This window comes from Protopterus annectens, chromosome 5.part0 (assembly GCF_019279795.1).
Source record: "Protopterus annectens isolate FY-2018-M chromosome 5.part0, PAN1.0, whole genome shotgun sequence".
NCBI classification, from domain to species: domain Eukaryota; kingdom Metazoa; phylum Chordata; order Ceratodontiformes; family Protopteridae; genus Protopterus; species Protopterus annectens.
Window position 1 is genome coordinate 1,754,862,201 of NC_056735.1, and position 17,399 is coordinate 1,754,879,599.

Here is a 17,399-nt window from a genome sequence, read left to right on the forward strand (position 1 = left end):
AGTAACAGGAAAGGTAGGAAACAGGCTTACAGTTTTTATTTTAACAGAAAAGTAGCAAAAACAGTAGTAAAAACAATTCACATGCAGTGCAAGCTAGCACACTTGAGTATGTAGCAATATTAGACCAAACACAGTTTAAAAATGCAATTAAGTTAAAAAGATTGCAGATAGATTGGAAAGCAGTCTCTCAGAACACAAGTTCCAGCAATTAAATGCAGGCTGTTACTAACAGGTCTAATTTTATGCAAGTGATCCTTGAGTTAGATAACACACAAGCTGTAAAAAACAGTTATACCAACTAAAGACACAGCAGAAAATAGGGGTGGGGTGGGGAAAACAGTTTCAACAGAGATCTAAGCAACAACTAACAGTTGTTGTGTCTTTCGGCTTTTCCCGGTTAGGGGTCGCCACAGCGGAACTCCAGTCCGCTAATGATTGGCAGTAGATTTTTACATACCGAGTTGCCGGCTCTGACGCACAACCTTCAATGAAGGTAAGCCCATTCACGCATGTCTCCGCACAGAAGAAGCTCTAGCTGAGAATGGAACCGGACAGCGTCTTACTGTGAGGTGACAACATTACCGCAGCACCACCACCGCAGGTAAGCAACAACTAACAGTACAAACTCTAAAACCAAGAAAATATACTCAGCTCTGTATATTTGGAGATAGATTGGAAAGCAGTCTCTCAGAACAGAGACAACAGTTTCAACAGAGATCTAAGCAACAATTAGCAAAGTCTAAAACCAAAAAAAATATACTCTGCTCTGTATATTTGCAGATAGATTGGAAAGCAGTCTCTCAGAACACAGGTTCCAGCAATTAAATGCAGGCTAGGTACATATATGCATTTATGTCCAGGTCGCTGTGTATTTCACACTAGGTCTGGAATTACGACCAAATTGTGTGACTTAAAATTGAGAATTAGACATAGCAACTGGAACTGTCTCTGCTGAATGTTTAACCTTAGGAATATTGGGAACATCTTCAGGAATGGAAGTAGAAGTTTAGACACCTTCTGGAACGAGAACATTGTCTGGATTGCTCTGAGATCTAGAGTCTGTATCACAGGAACAATGCTGCAATTACAATTCTGGTACAACAAGAGGTTGTCTGCAATTTCTCCTGTACTCCATACCCACAGATTCTACAAAGAAGAATTTCAGCTTGGTACATATACCTGTTAATTCACCAGTCTGGTCAAAACCTTTCACTGTTTGTATCTTCACTGTCACTCATTCTTTCAATGGATGAAGAAATCTGCTCGATTTATCATAACTGGACTTCTGAAAAGAATGCTTCCTGAATAATTGAGCTCTGATGGTTCTGTTGTTTTTAGCTTTAGGCCTCAATAAATTGGAACTAACAGGCAGTGTTGTTCTGGTTTGCCTGGATAGAAGTATCTGAGCAGGTGAGCCAAGTATATCGTCATGGGGTATATTTCTGAGATTAAGTAAATTCAAAAAGACAGTATTATCACGCTTTGACCCTTCAAGTAATTGCTTTGGACTCTGCACTGCATGTTCAGCTAGTCCATTTGACTGTGGATATTCTGGACTACTAGTAACATGTACAAAGTTCCATTCTCTTGCAAATTTCTGAAACAACTGGCTAGTAAATTGAGTACCATTGTCAGAAATAACTTTGTGTGGACTACCATGGACTGAGAAATGAGGTTTTAACAGTAATGGATGTTAGATTAGGTAGTAAATCAATTTCAAACCAGTTCAAATAAGAGTCTATCAATACTAAGTAATGCTGATTGTTCCACTCAAATATGTCAGTGGCTACTGTTGACCAAGGTAGTTCAGGAACTTGACTTAGCTGAAGTGGTTCTCTTTGCAAATGTGGTTTAGTTTTATTGCATACTGAACAAGAAGAAAGTACTTTATCAATGTCTTTCACTAGTGAAGGCCAAAATACTAGTTCTCTCGCCCTTCTTTTGGTAGATTTGGAACCTGGGTAATCATGATGCAAAATCTGGATATATTCATGTTGTAAGGAAGCAGGTACAACAATTTTAGGACCTTTGAAAATAATGCCATCTTCCATCAGCATCTCATCTCTGTAAGGAAAGTAGGTTTGCACTACAGGTGGAACACTAGATTGCTTTGATGGCCATCCATCATTAACATAGTGGTCGAGCTTTTGGAAAATTGGATCAGTCTTTGCATGATCTCTCAGCACATCAAGTCTTGTGATAGAAAAATTGCGCACTGCCATTATGTCAAAATTCCCTGTGTCAAGCTGTTCTGTTGAATTTCTGGGCAATCTGGATAAGGTATTAGCCAGATAAAGAAGTTTGACTTTTGTACAGACCATTTTGAAGTTGTTCTTCTGTAATTTGAGCATCATTCTTTGTAATCTTGCTGGAGTGGAATGCATAGGTTTCTTTAGAATAGTAACTAGAGGTTGGTGATAAGTTTCAATCTGAATAGCTTGACCAAAGATATAATCATGTACTTTTGAACATACAAATGCTATCACCAAAAGTTCTTTCTCAATTTGAGCATACTGCATCTCAATTTGGGTAAGTGTTCTAGATGCATAGGGTACTGGTCTGCCTTCCTGAAGATTAACTGCACCAAGACCAAATATTGAAGCATCACAGGAAAGAGTGACTGGTTTATTGACATCATAGTATCTTAATGATGGTGGGGTGGCAATTTTCTGCTTAAGGTCTTCAAATGCCTTCTTATGCTGTTTCAACCAAGACCATGTAACATTTTTGAGCATCAGCTCTCTTAAAGGTGCTGTCAAATTGCTGAAGTCTGGTATGAACTTGCTTAAGTAGTGGATCATACCAAGGAAACACTGTATATTATATTAACTGGTGCTGACATCTCAAGAATAGCTGCTTACTTGGATGGGTCTGTTCTTAAGCCAGTGCTGGTAAATAAATGGCCTACATATGTAATTTCTGGTAGTCTGAATTTACACTTCAGAGGATTGAGCTTTAAGTTCACTTCACATGCTCTGTCTAGGACTCTCTTAAGGTTTCTGTCATGCTCTGCTTCACATTGCCTTCAACCAATAAATCATCTACTATTATGGCACAAGGATAAAAAAATTGCAACATTGCATACTGGAAGACTTAACTTGGAGAATTTATTCCACATGGCATCCTCAGGAATATATATCTCTGCCAAAGGGGGTACCGAAAGTGGTTAGTAATGAGTATTTGTGATCAAGCATCACTTGCCAAAATGACTTTGTGCATCCAAGACAGAAAAAAAGAGTGACATTCAGTATTAGAGCTGTGATTTCTACTGTACACATTGGATGATGCGGTGTCTTCAATGCTTTGTTCAAATCTCTTGGGTTCATATATATTCTGATTTTGTCTGAGCCTTTTTTGTGAGCTGCTACCATGGGCAATACCCATTCAGTTGGTTCTGTAACTGGACAAATTACACCTTGCTGCAACATTTTATCCAATTGAGTTTTGACTTTATCTTACATAGCTACTGGAACTTTTCTTGCTGGTCTGATTACTTGACTGACCTCTGGGTCTAATTTCATAGAATACACAACTGGAAGTTTGCCAAACTTGTCATCGAAAACATTAGCATACTCTGAGAAAATGGCTTCAGAAAAATTAGAAGTAGGATATGCGCTTATATGATGAACTTCTTTGGTAAAAGAAAGCAGATTCATTTTGAAACTGTCTCTGAGATGCAATTATGACTGCACAGGTCTTCGAACTACATAGAATAGTAAGCTGTCAAATAACATGAAAGCACTACTGAGCCTTCATCTCCATAAGCAACAAGTTTTGCGTTACTAGCCACACTGAGTTGTTCATTAGTTCTCACCTTAACAAATGTGTCTACTGATATAACATTACGCTTTGAACCAGTGCCTACTTTGAGTTCAGTGGATTTACCATTGATCTGGACAGTACAAAACACTTTGTTCTTAGCCAACAAATTTGCTGCATCAACCTTTTCATCACTTACTGATACACCCTCTACATAGAAAGTAGAGTTGCAGTCTACTTGATCACTCTGCTTTTTTGAGTGACCCTTATTTATAACTGTGTGGGGTTTACTTGATTTGCAAAAGTTTTGAAAATAGTTCCATTTTTTTACACTTGTGACATTGCTGACCAAATGCTAAGCATGTCTCTCTTTTAGACTCATAATTGGCACCACAACTGCAACAGTTAACAATAAAGCTGGATTTAAGTTCTGCTGATTCACACTTGTACTGCACTGAGAATGCTTCTTTCTTAGAACTTGCTGGAAAACTACATGGTTTCCCTGGTAAACCAGCAGGGGCTGTGGCTGCCATGTGCTTAGGCCTGCTTCTGTTTGCCATGTGTTGCATGCTATCTACATTTGATCTGGAGCCTGCTGAAACCATACTCTTGTCACTTGCAAGCATACTTGTGTGCCTTTCTGTAACTTCATGGATTTGACAAATCTCAGTGGCTTTACTTAATATTAAATCACTGTCACAAAGCAAAATCTTTCTCACAGCAGCACTATTAATACCACACACAAGCCTGTCCTGTATTAACTCATCTTTTAAGTCAACAAACTGACACATTTTAGCTTTGTTTCTCAGGTCAGTAATATAAGTTGAAAAGTTTCCCCTGGTTTCTGGTGTCTACTATAAAACAAATGCCTCTTTAATGTAATATTTGTCTGGGGGTTGAACATTTCCCTGAATTTGTGCTTCAAACACTTGGGTTCTTCCCTTGATTCAGCCTGTACAACAATATGACTATCTCCAGCTTTTCCCTCATATACTGCCAGTGCATACACACATGAACTCTCTCTTTTAATAGCCTCTGACCCAGCTAAGTTTAACAAAATGAATGCCCATGTGTGTCCATCTTTGTCAGAATAAGCTGCTTGTATAAAATTATCATACTCTTGCTCAAATATTCTCCAGTTCTTCTCAATATTCTGATCAAATACAAGTGGAGAGGGCTTTTAAAATCCATCTGCTATATTAACACATGCCAATGAAGGGTTTTGCAAATATGCATGAACACACTTACACATAAGCTAGAAATTTATGCCACTATTTGTAACTTTGACCAATAACACAACAGGCCTCTGAATAACTGAACTTTGTGAAATAAGTCTCTTGGGCACTGTAATACTCTCAAAATTGATATACTTTAATTCATCAGCTCTTATCAGTGTAAGAAACATTTCAAATAACTGCACCATGTGAATGAACTGGGTAGAAGAAGTTCAGAGTAAGAAACATTTTAAAGTAACTGCACTTTGTGAATAAATAATAGAAAGCACACTGAAACTTCTCCCAAAATGGTGGTACCTTGCTAGATAATTCTTTACAGTGTAAGAAACACTCTGTAATGGTAACACTTTGTGAATAGATTCATACAGCACAAGAAACTTTTCAAAATGGCTGACTGTACTTCACAAAATAGTTGCACTTTGCACACAAATAAACTCTTCAAAATATATGCACAGTAATAAGAACATGCTGTAAGCACATTTACACAGTTTGAGATACTTCGAATAATTCTAGTTATGCCCTTGATATAAAACATAGTTGTAGTTATGCCAAAATACAGCACTTTCCCAAAAAACATGCAGTCACATTGCTTTATTTATGCTTAATGTACCCTTTTTACCCGTATCATATTTGTTTTACTCGTTTTAATCTGTTTTCATGCCCATTGTACTTTTCTTGTGCTTGTTTTACTCTAAACATGCCCGTTTTGCTTTAAACATACTTGCTTTGCTTTACTGATAATCATTTTATCAAATATCTTAATCTTAAACATTTCATAGGTTCATAGGTTGGTACTAGGCTATCAGCCCTAGCGCCTATACAAGCCTAGCCATAACAATTCCCTGGATATTTCTTCCCACAATATTTACTTCTCTGGAAGTTTCATTTAATTAATAAACCTTTTGTGCCTCTTGCTTATCTAATAATGTGGTGTGTGCCCTCATAATGCTCCATTTTATCTTTTTTATAAAAGAAACTGTGTAAGTTTTAATTACCTTTGGTTCTTTTCTGGCCCTTTTTCATTCTCGTTTCTCTTAGTTTATCTTCACTGTTATCTCTGCACCTCATACCTCTGAATATCAGTCTCTGGAATCCCATTTCTGACACCATGTCGCTTGTCTAGTCAGGATGTAATAGACCTGCCTTTGTGTGCTCTGTTCAAGCAGCTTTATTATGTACAAGAACATCATGATTGAAGCTTATTAACTTTAACTTAGGTAACCTATATACAAACTAGCTACATTCATTCTTACATGCTCACTCTCTGGCTGCAGTTTCAAAATGGCACTGAGTATAGCATGTGGTTGCTATTTATATATATGTGTGTTCTGTCCTTGATATGCTTCTTAAAGATAAAGCACACACATTCTCTTCTACACATATGATAAGCCTTTCCTAAAGACAAAGTTTATTTTCCTTTTGCCCCACCCAGCCTACACAATTATTAAGGTAGTCTATTATTTGATGCCAACAATCATCACTTTTTATTTTACTTTATTTTATCTTATTTTATTTTATTTTATTAACCAGAAGAGAGCAGGAATCTCACTAGACCATTTTGAGGCTTGGCCCAGGAAGATAACAAGAAAAAAAAATGACTGGCTTCCAAGAAACATGTATCTGATATTAACAAGTAAATGAAGGATGCAACAGTGTAATACAATTATTGATTACACATAATCAATCAAGTTATAAAATAGTTAAATGACAAACTACAAATGCCAATAGAATGCAGACATTGGAAGAGTTGTAGGAAATTCTTAGATGTTGATTTGAAGCAGGAGTGTGATAAAGGTTTTCAGCTGTATAACCATGGAAAGGTTATGGATAGAATAAAGTAAGTTATATGGCAGGTTATGTAGAGGTGAGATATTTGATTTTTATATAGTAGTAACTTGTACACAAGTCATTTTAATAGGTATCTATTTAGTTGGTTTGTGCCTTTTGTGATGAGTTTCTTTTTTTAATTTTTGCAAAGAAAGATTCATAAGTCTGAGTGTAGAGTCTAGAAAAACTGTTGGTTCTACAGTGTAGCTTAAACAGGTAACTGAGGGGGCAAGTGATCTTATGTGGAAGTCTGATGTACAGTGATAAAGTTGGCTGGCAAGGGATGGGAAATAGATTAGATTGAGAATCTTGTAAGTGAAATAACCTAGTAGTTGTTTGGATATGACTCAGAATACTAGATAGCTTGCTTTTCTAAATTAGAACATAAGCATTTTCTTTGAGAAGACAGAAATGATGAAGCAAAAGCTTGTGCTGTGGGTGTCTGAAGTGGAACTCAGTTGTTTTTGGAGATGACTCTAATTCTAGGAAGCTCATGATCCATTTGGGCAAACAAGGCTTCTTTTTATTTTGTCAACCTACCTGTGAATTTTTTTTTATTTCGTAGAAAATTAGTTTATTTTGGTGTTGGTAATTTCTATATGATATTATAAGTTGAGTTGCTGGTATAACCACATACAAAGGTACCTAAAATGTTTGGTTCATGTTAAGGCTTTTTTTTTCAGATTACATTCCAATCATGTGGGAGTAGGGAGAATTTTGACTAAGTTCCAAAAGTCATGGTTTTTACTTCATTTGTTTTTATGATTATCCTGTTATTTTGTAGTTGGTTATTAAGTTGTAGGACATTTTGTTCTATTTTTTATACTAGAGTATGGAAGGTAGGAACCCTGTATCATTATGTTATCAGAGTGCAAGATGATTGAGATATGGGGTTAATCAGCTGTCAGTTTATTTATAAAAAGAGAATATATTATAGGAGATAAGACAGCTTTTTGTAACATTTCATTAGTGAGAAAGACAATGGCAGAATTTATGAGACTTACTTGAACTGCAAAATGTCAATTATTTAGAAAACATTTAAACAGGGAGGGTTGTGGCTATTTATTCCTGCCATGATTAGACAGTGAAGCAATAAATGAGCTACCATGTCAAATGCTTTGGATAACTCTAGGAAAAGTAAAAGTGTTAAATCAGTTTTGTCCATGATGTGAAGAATGTCAGTGTTCAAAGTTTGCAATGTAGTCATTGTGATTATCCTTGAGCAAAAGATGTGCTGCTTGTGTGAGAACATTTTATTTTTTGGATGTATTCACTTAGACGGGAATACACAAGTTTTTCAAAAATTTTGAATTGGATGGGTAATATTGATATTGGTCTAAAATTACTTTCAGAAACTGGCATAGGCACTTTAAAAATGGGAATAGGAATGGGTTTTATGATTGCTTGTTCCATAGTACTGTAACATGACATGTTTGTTAGGAAAAGATTATAAAGATGTTATAGGACTTATGGATTAGATCTTGTTATAAGAAGACAAGCTATGAAAGTATCTCTTTTGCATGTTGCAGGTCTATGTTTGTTATGAATGGTGGCAAGTATATTTTTGAGTATTCTTATTGCAAAGCTGTGATGTTTTTCTGAGATTTGACTTTAAAGGTAATGCATTTAAGAGGGGAATTTAAAGAGAATTTTAAGATGGCAAATTGAAATTAAATGTAATGGGACAGTAGCCACTAAATAAAAAAGGATGTATAGAAATGGGTGTGGTATATTAAGAATGCTGATAATAAGGAAGTGAGGGAGTAAATGACTATTATATTTAAAGTTAGGTCTCATAAATTCTGTAATGAGTTTGACAAAGATATTGTCAGACATGTCGCATTTTTAAACATTATTGGTTGGACTAAGGAGATTAATGCTAAAATCTAGAAGAATGATAATATCTTTGAAGGTTTTTGAATTTTGAAGTATTTTATCTAGGACATTTTGGAATTAAACCTGATTGCTAGGAAGGGGTATATAGGCCAAGGCAAACAAGATGTTGTTTAACCATTTGGCATGAAACTGACTTAATTGTATTTAGCATTATTTTCATTTTGTAGATTTATGTTGGGGTTTAAAGGAGGCTTTTAGGTTGTTTATTAATAACAAGTTTTTCTCTTTTTTCTTTTACTAAGCATACTTTTATCAGTTGGTCATATTCTTACTTAAACAGCCATTTTGTTTTAAACTTCATGGCACAGACTAAAATGTAATATCTATATATGTTACCTATATACGATTTTTTTCTTATTTGTATAATAGTTTTTTCTAATAATCTGATTTGGTATTTATGCATCTATATATTAATACCACTTATTGTGATCCCTAAAACTCTATTTAATGAGATGCATCCAATCTTTCATAAGTCATCCTCAGTTTATTGATCTCCTAAATTTCTATCCATTCTTCATTTTTTAAGTTATAATTAGATATATTTTTTGCTAATATTTCAAAATATGTGTCCTGATAACAGCTGTACCATTCCATAATTTTTTTTTCCAATACTTTCATCTTTCCAAATCTGAACTAATTAATAGACCTTTGTTTGAACTACAATGTGTGAGTATAATTAATAAATTCTTAAGTTCTGTATCTCTACATACAACATTTTTGCAGTTATTAAGCACTGTATTTATGCATTGTGATTCTGATGGTGAATAAATGCATTGAAAATAATTAACTGTCAGACCCATTTTATTTTCAAATATACCCATTATATAGGGGTTACTTTTAATTTTATTTATATTAAAAGTGGTAAACGTAAATCTTACCAGTTGGATAAGTAGTTGTTATCTAACCAATAAGGTATTCTGTACAATTGTTGCTGTACATAAATTAACAGGACAGATTGTTTAACTTTCCATTATTCCCAATGATGTATATGATAACCTGTTTTCATTCTTTCTTTCTTTCTTTCATTCTTTTTATACCATAAGAATTTTAAAAGACTCTTACTAAACTGTTATATTTGAATTTTGTTAGGAGCCAAGGCTGTAGAATTGTGTATAGTAATGTTAGGGAATTGTATCATTTTTATAAGTTATAACCTATCCCTAAATTTAAAAACATGTTGGTTGTTCTTTTTCTCCATTAAATAATTTACTTTACTATTACATTACAGATTTCTTTATCATTTCATTGCAATTGCTTCTTAAAGTTATTCCCAAATATGCTAATTCTCAAAATTCCCTTAATAAATTATAATATTCTGGTGATATCTTTATAGTAATATTCATGTTAATAATAATGATGGAGTTTTTATTGTTATTATTATTATTATTATTATTATTATTATTATTATTAAAGTATTAACCCAATATATTTTCAAAGTATTTTAAAATATTGCATATCTCTTCTACTGATGTTCTTAAATTAGTGGCAATTAACTAATATCATATGCAAATCACTCATATTTTCATTTCTAATATTCTCCTTTTTCCCTTTAATAATGTAATTTGTTATAATTGGTATTGCTATAATCTCAATTGCAATTGTAAATAATAATTGTGGTATGGGACTTCCTTATCTAGTGTCTTTCCTTATGTGTATGGCATTAGATAAGTATATCCCAAGTTTTACAAAGGATTAATTTTCCTTCTAAATGTTTTTTCATAGTTGACAAACATTCATTTGGAAATCCAAAGAAATGTAAGGTTTTAAATAGGTATTTTTATCTGACTAAAACAAATGACTTTTCAATACCAAAGCTAATGAATATATTTTTTAAATATTTGCAATGTTTATTAATGTTACAATTATTTAATGTTATGAACCTGTCTTTTATGAAAAAATTCAGTCTGAAGAAGTCTCTTAGCACTAGAGAGTATAAATGAGATAAAGGCACCAGCTTTTTATTAAATGTCTAATTGCAACTGTTCTTGTCATCTTCATCTGGAGTTTTCACATTCGTCATTGTAGCAGTACATTTTTGAACTGCCTCATAAGGGTAGCAGATTTATTTTGGGGTTTAATTTTTATATTTGTTGTTTTTTTATCTACAGTTATTTGCTGCTTTCTTTTTAACTCTGATTCTGTGTTATTATATTTGTTTATGTTTTCCAGCATCAGACATCCTGTACATGTTATCCTACAGTTATCATTATTACAAGTATAATCCTATAACTAATTATTTTGAAATCACATGTAATCCCATAATTAATTATTTTAGAATCTATAAAATATTCCTAGTTGTTTAATTGAGTTTATTCAATTAAACTACATTAATGTCTTATCTTTCTATCCAAGATATGGAACTTTTTACCTTTATCTTACAGTATAGAGCTCTGCAAACTTTTTTTGCTTACATTTGATTTAATTTATTACTTAATCTTTAATTTTCCTCCTATATTATTATTTAAATTTCATTCCCTCTCTTTCTCTCTCTTTTTGTCTATCACTTTTCAAAACTAGACTTACGGCATTTTAAAATCAAACAACCAATCATCAAATCTACTGATATTTTAACTATTTTAATGTTTATTAATTAGTCTAGTACTGTTATGTTCATTGGCTTTCTTTTTAATTTTTATAATAATAAAAGTATATACTACTTTTTTATTAGCTGTGTTTGCAATGCAATAAACTAGAAATACACTTCTTTACTCACTCTCTTTCAAATACAAGTAAATCTGAATTACTACAGTGTGGACTAGCATACACCCTATCAATTCACTTAAAAAAGCAGATCATATAGCAGTCAGTCTGTATACATGTCCTTTAACTAATATACACAAATACAGCAGATGTATATTCATTACCTATTATCTGTTTTGTATTATTAAATGTGATGATCTGCATTATTTTGCATATGTATTACTTATTAGTAAATTCATTTTGCACAACCTGTATGGGGTCTACTTGACATGACTGAAATGCCAGTAGACTCACATTTAAAATGCTGAGAAGACAATAGTGAAATTTGATATGAGCGAAACTTTACCATACCGACGTTTACAAGACTGAACTTTTCAAATGCTGACTTTGCCAGCTGAGCGGAACAGGAAATCTGCTCATTTTTGCACTGTAGTGCAATCTTGGAGTCGGTATATTTATATTTTATATTTATTTTTAAAAGCAAAACATAAATAATTGTAATAATGGAATTGAGGACTGTTTGATGAATATTCATAAGGGGGCTGTAGATACCTTAATGAATATTCAGTAGGATAATGTATGAGTATGCAAGTATTCATTGGTGGGCAGGGTGTAGGCAAGACATAGGTATATAGTATGGAGTTTTAAAGTGATAGCACACTGTTGATACGGTATGAGTTCTTACTTTTATATTTGCATTACATGGGAGGTAAGTTGGAATGTTATACGTTTGGCTTTGGGTACGTTGACAATTTAAATTGTCAGTGTTATGCATTTTTGGTGATGTCATCTTGGCATTTAAAAGTCGGTCTGCTAAAGTAGACCCCTTGTATGCATCATATTATTATACACTCGTGAATTAATAACTCTACTTTTTATAAATATAGATACAAGTTGTAGAAACTGCTGAAATATGCATAAATGTATGATTTTATTACAAATAGATACTTGCTCCATTAACTTGTTGATTTATGATTCCTTGTACCATGTATTGATTTTGTGTTTATGCATATTAAAACTTCATTAATATCTATGCTTGTTTATTGTAATACTTGCTTCCACTTATTTTATACAGTGTATGCATGATATATCTTTGAAATATAAGCACGCTCTCATTTATTCATCTGTTTATTTTGAGTGCTGGCAAAACATACTTAGGGGATCTTTATAGTTATTTTCATTTACATTTACCACCTTTTATTACTTAAGGTTTGTGAGGCTTTTTTGACACCATTTCACTTCTTTTCGTAACATAACCTTGGCATAACATTCATGGCAGTAGAGCAAGCAAATAAAACACAATATCCTCACACATTTGATATGTACCATCAGAAGCTCTTGCTATCAGTTTATAAAATGCCATATCCTCACACATTTGATATGTACCATCAGAAGCTCTTGCTGTCAGTTTATAAAATGCCATATCCTCACACATTTGATATGTACCATCACAAGCTCTTGCTGTCAGTTTATAAAATGCCATATCCTCACACATTTGACATTTACCATTAAAAACTTTTTCTGTCAGTTTATAAAACACCATATAGGTTCATAGGTTCATAGGTAGGTACGAGGCTATCTGCCAGAGGACATTTATAAGCCTAGCCAGAGTATGTCGGCTTTCGCCGCCCCATTGATTAATTAACTGATCCTTTGTCAAGCAGAACGAATGAAGTGATCCCAAGGGTGTATTTTCTGTTACCCATCCACTCATCAAGGTTTCTCTTGAAGAGTGTTAGTGAGGGGCTCTGCCTAATGTAGTTTGGAATTTTGTTCCAAAGCATGGAGAGTCTCTGTGACAGGAATCTATCCCTCCAGCATGTTTTATTTATTGTTGTGGAGAGGTTTAGTTCACTAGAGCGCATGGTTCACAGTGACTTGGATCTCTTTAGGTGGAGCATGTCCATCAATTTTGAGTTGGACATGGCTTTGTAAGTCAGGCAGAGATCACCTCTGAGTAAGCGATATGCCACTGAGCACAGCCAGAGTTTTTTCAGTCGGGCTGCATAGGACACATGTTTGAGGCCAGTAATCCTCTTGATGAGGTACTTTTGTGGTTTTTCCAGCTGTTGGAATTGTCTTGTTAGGTATATCCCAAATGGGGCATTGTACTCTATGATGGGTCTGATGAGTGACGAGTAGAGGGGCTCTATAACCTCTTTATTTCTAGATGCAAACCCTTTAGTAATTAGATGGACCACATTGAAGGATTTCCTAACTACTTTGGCAATATGATTGTGAAAGGAGAGATTGCTATCTACCTGGGTCACCAGATCTCTTATTACGGGGGCATCACAAATATCCTCACACATTTGATATGTACTATCAGAAGCTCTTGCTGTCAGTTTATAAAACATCATATCTTCACATATTTGATGCGTACCATCAGAAGCTCTTGTGGTCAGTTTCATTGCTAAGCTCATTTTATTTATGCATGCTAACATTTCACTAACACACTGGTTTACTTTAATGCTTGTTTTTACTTCATCTTCTATATGCTGCTCACTATGTATTGAAATGTAAGCACACTTTTGTTTATTCATTCGTTTGCTTGATTTTTTGCACTAACAAAAAAATCACTGGGATCTTTACAGTTATTTTCATTTACAATGGTTCACTTTCATTACTTGAGTTTCATGAGTTATTCTTTTTTTGCATCTTTATACTTAGTTTATATAATATCAGTATGACATTACATTTGTGGGCATGCAAATAAAGTACTGTCTCCTCACATATTTGGAATGTGTCATCAGAAGCTGTAGCTGTCAATGTTACTGCTAATCTCATTTTTAAATATGTTTTGATAACTAAATAACTCAGTTTAAATGGAATTCATTTCTATCTTCATTAAACGTGAAGCATCAATAAAAACACTGCACCTCTGCAGATATGCAGGCATCCACACAAGACCCCAAGTAGCTACTGGACTAATTCTGTTTTTCTCAACAGTTTATTTTTTGTTGTGGTGTAAAACACTTGTGAATATTTATGAGATCAACATAACCATCTTTACCAACATAACCATTTTTAAATCCTGTCCTGAGCATCCACAGCTCCTCTGTGCTGGTCCTGTGGTTTAGGCTGCTTGTTTTCTCCTCCCGTAATCCATCCTGGGTGCTCCCTCCCTGCATTAAACACAAAACGAATACCTCCAGCCATCACCTGAAGACACCCTGAATTGGCCAGCTTGCCTAGTACTAAGAAAACTACTACTGAGAAGACCCCTCCCCAACAAGATTGTGTAATTGTGTGTTGCTTAACACTAATTAAGTGTAGACTTGATGTACTATCTATAGAGTTAGTCTGTCCTCCTGTGTGCGCATTCTAGCAGCCTACCATAGACCGTTTGCCCTCTCCCCCTCCTGTTATCACTACCCTAGAATATATTTAAACCTAAGACTGGTCCAACTATCCCTGCTGTTTGCTATCTCCTTCTACCATTAGGTGTCAGCATCTACCAATATAAATCCTAGATATTCTTTATAATCCTAACAAGTTTTATTTTTTCACAAACAGTTGGTTGTGAGTTAATATCCTTAGACTGTAAATATCTACTCCCCCCTGCTAAACCACCCTCCGTAAAGGCAGCCTTCATTTTCTGTCTGGAAATATTTAGCTCATACCTTCCAACTACAGCCTTTAAACTGCTCTTTGCTGATACTTTTTCTGCCATACTCACCTCTATTAAGCCATCCCCCTACTGGAACTTTTCTTTCTACCAACTTTCCACCCCTTTAGTCCCTCCTACTTTCTACCCCTCTAGTCCAACCACCTTCCCTCCAACTGTCCCCTCTCCCATAGCTAGTTTCCTCCTGGAGTTTACTTATATCTCTCAAGGACTGTGATGTCATTTTTAATCCTGTCCTGAGCATCCAAAGTTCCTCTGTGGTCCTGCAGTTTAGGCTGCTTGTTTTCGCCTCCCAGTAGGTCTTTCCAGCATATCTGTCTATCATTTGCAAGCCTCTAAGCAACTATTGTATTAAACTCCATGTTTTTACTTGTAACTGTGTTTTAGGGTTATGGATGGCCTTGTGCTGATGGCTATCATTCCAAAGAAATGTTTGTAACTGTGTTGTAAGGTTATTGTTGGCCTAGTGCTGACGGCTTCATTTATCTGTGACCTACATGTGGTTTTGACCTCTGCAAGCTGCTTTTGGGATGAGTGGGGCTCTTTTCTATACTGACTAATGTTGCATTAATTTAGTATGGGTACAAGGGTCTTGACTGAATACTGCTGGCTTGTCACGACCATAAACCTGGTGTAATGATAATGTAACTCCTTAAAATGGAGAACATCGATATCTGTGCAGTGACTGAGACCTGGTTCAAGGCTTCAGAGAGCACCCCTGCACCACCAGGCTATAACTCATACCACAATTGTTGGCCATGTAACCTGGACCAAAACACCAAAGGCGGAGGTGTGTCCATATTCATTAAGGATATTCACACCTTCAGGCTAGTTGCTCAGCATAATGCAAACAAGGATAACCAAGTGCAACTAATTCTGGGTAAAACTGCAATCCAAATTGTAGCTTGCTACAGATCCCCCACCATGCCCCAGGCTTCCCACTCCTGTTTTCTTGATGTACTGGAAAATATTAGGGTTCAACCAAACACCCTAATAATGGGCGACTTCAACTACCCCTCCATTAACTGGGAAAACTAGTCATGTAGGAACTCCTTAGCTCAACGCTTTCTGGAATTCATAAACTCCAATGCCCTGGATCAACATATCCACACCTCCACTAGGGGCAGCAATATCATAGACCTAGTCATTACCAACATGAGTGACTGGTGTTCCACACCTGAAGTCAACTCCTCGTTGGGCCGATCCGACCATAAGCTAATCACCCTTGATATCCACATCGCGCCCCCACCCCCCATTAAGGAAACCATGGTAAAAAATTTCTCCAAAGCCAACTTCATGCTTCTTAAGACAGATGTGGTGAACTTCATGACACCCATGCAGATGGACAATGCAGTTACAACTGCTGAATTCGACACAAATGCACTCTATAAGCACTTACACGAGTGCATGGATCATGCTATCCCAAACAGAACCAAGATGCTATCCTCCAAAAAAAGGAAGCCAATCTGGTGGTCCCCTGCCATAAACAAACTGTACAACAGAAGGAAGAAACTGTTGCAAAAGAGAGTAAAATCCCATGAGTGGAGAACCTCCCTGGTCAGCCTCAGTAAGAAGCTGAGATCCCTTATAAGATCCTCCAAAGCTAGCTATGAAAACAAAATTACCACCAATTCTAAGGACAAAAACTTCTCCAATAGCAAATACCAAACTGTAGTGACTAATAAATACATCAATACTAAAAATCTAGTTAATTATACAAGTTAAAAGCCCTGATTTCAAAAGAGTTTTGTTTGAATTAAAAACAAAAAATGTTCTAATCTATTTGATGTTCTTTATGTTGTTTATATGTTAAAATGTTTAATTTTATATTTCATTTTATATATTTTTTGACCCACTGTTAAGATACCATTTAGGATATTTTATTACCCTTGTTTATTTGGGGTTTTAGGCTGAACATTGTGGCTTTTACACCACATTTATTAAGATTGTAAGTTTTTCATTATTTATATTATTTTTTATCAGTAATGGTATTAAACATTTTAACATATAAACAACATAAAGAACATCAAATAGATTAGAACATTTTTGTTTTTAATTCAAACATGGTCCTATATGAATTAGGCAGTAGATAAAAAGTAAACTGCACAAGAGAATATAAGAAAATGTACTATTCATTACTTTAAATTAAACAAATGAATTTCACACAAAACAATATTATTTTTTATTATTTATTATTTTTTGAAGTCTTTTTTAACCAAGATTTGTGGTATAATTAACTAGATTTTAACAAGATTGTATAAAAACAGAGGCACCATAGGTTTATTATTCTGAAGAAGTCTGCTTATTAATTCTAAGGACAACCACAAAGCATTCTATAGCTATGTCAAGAATCT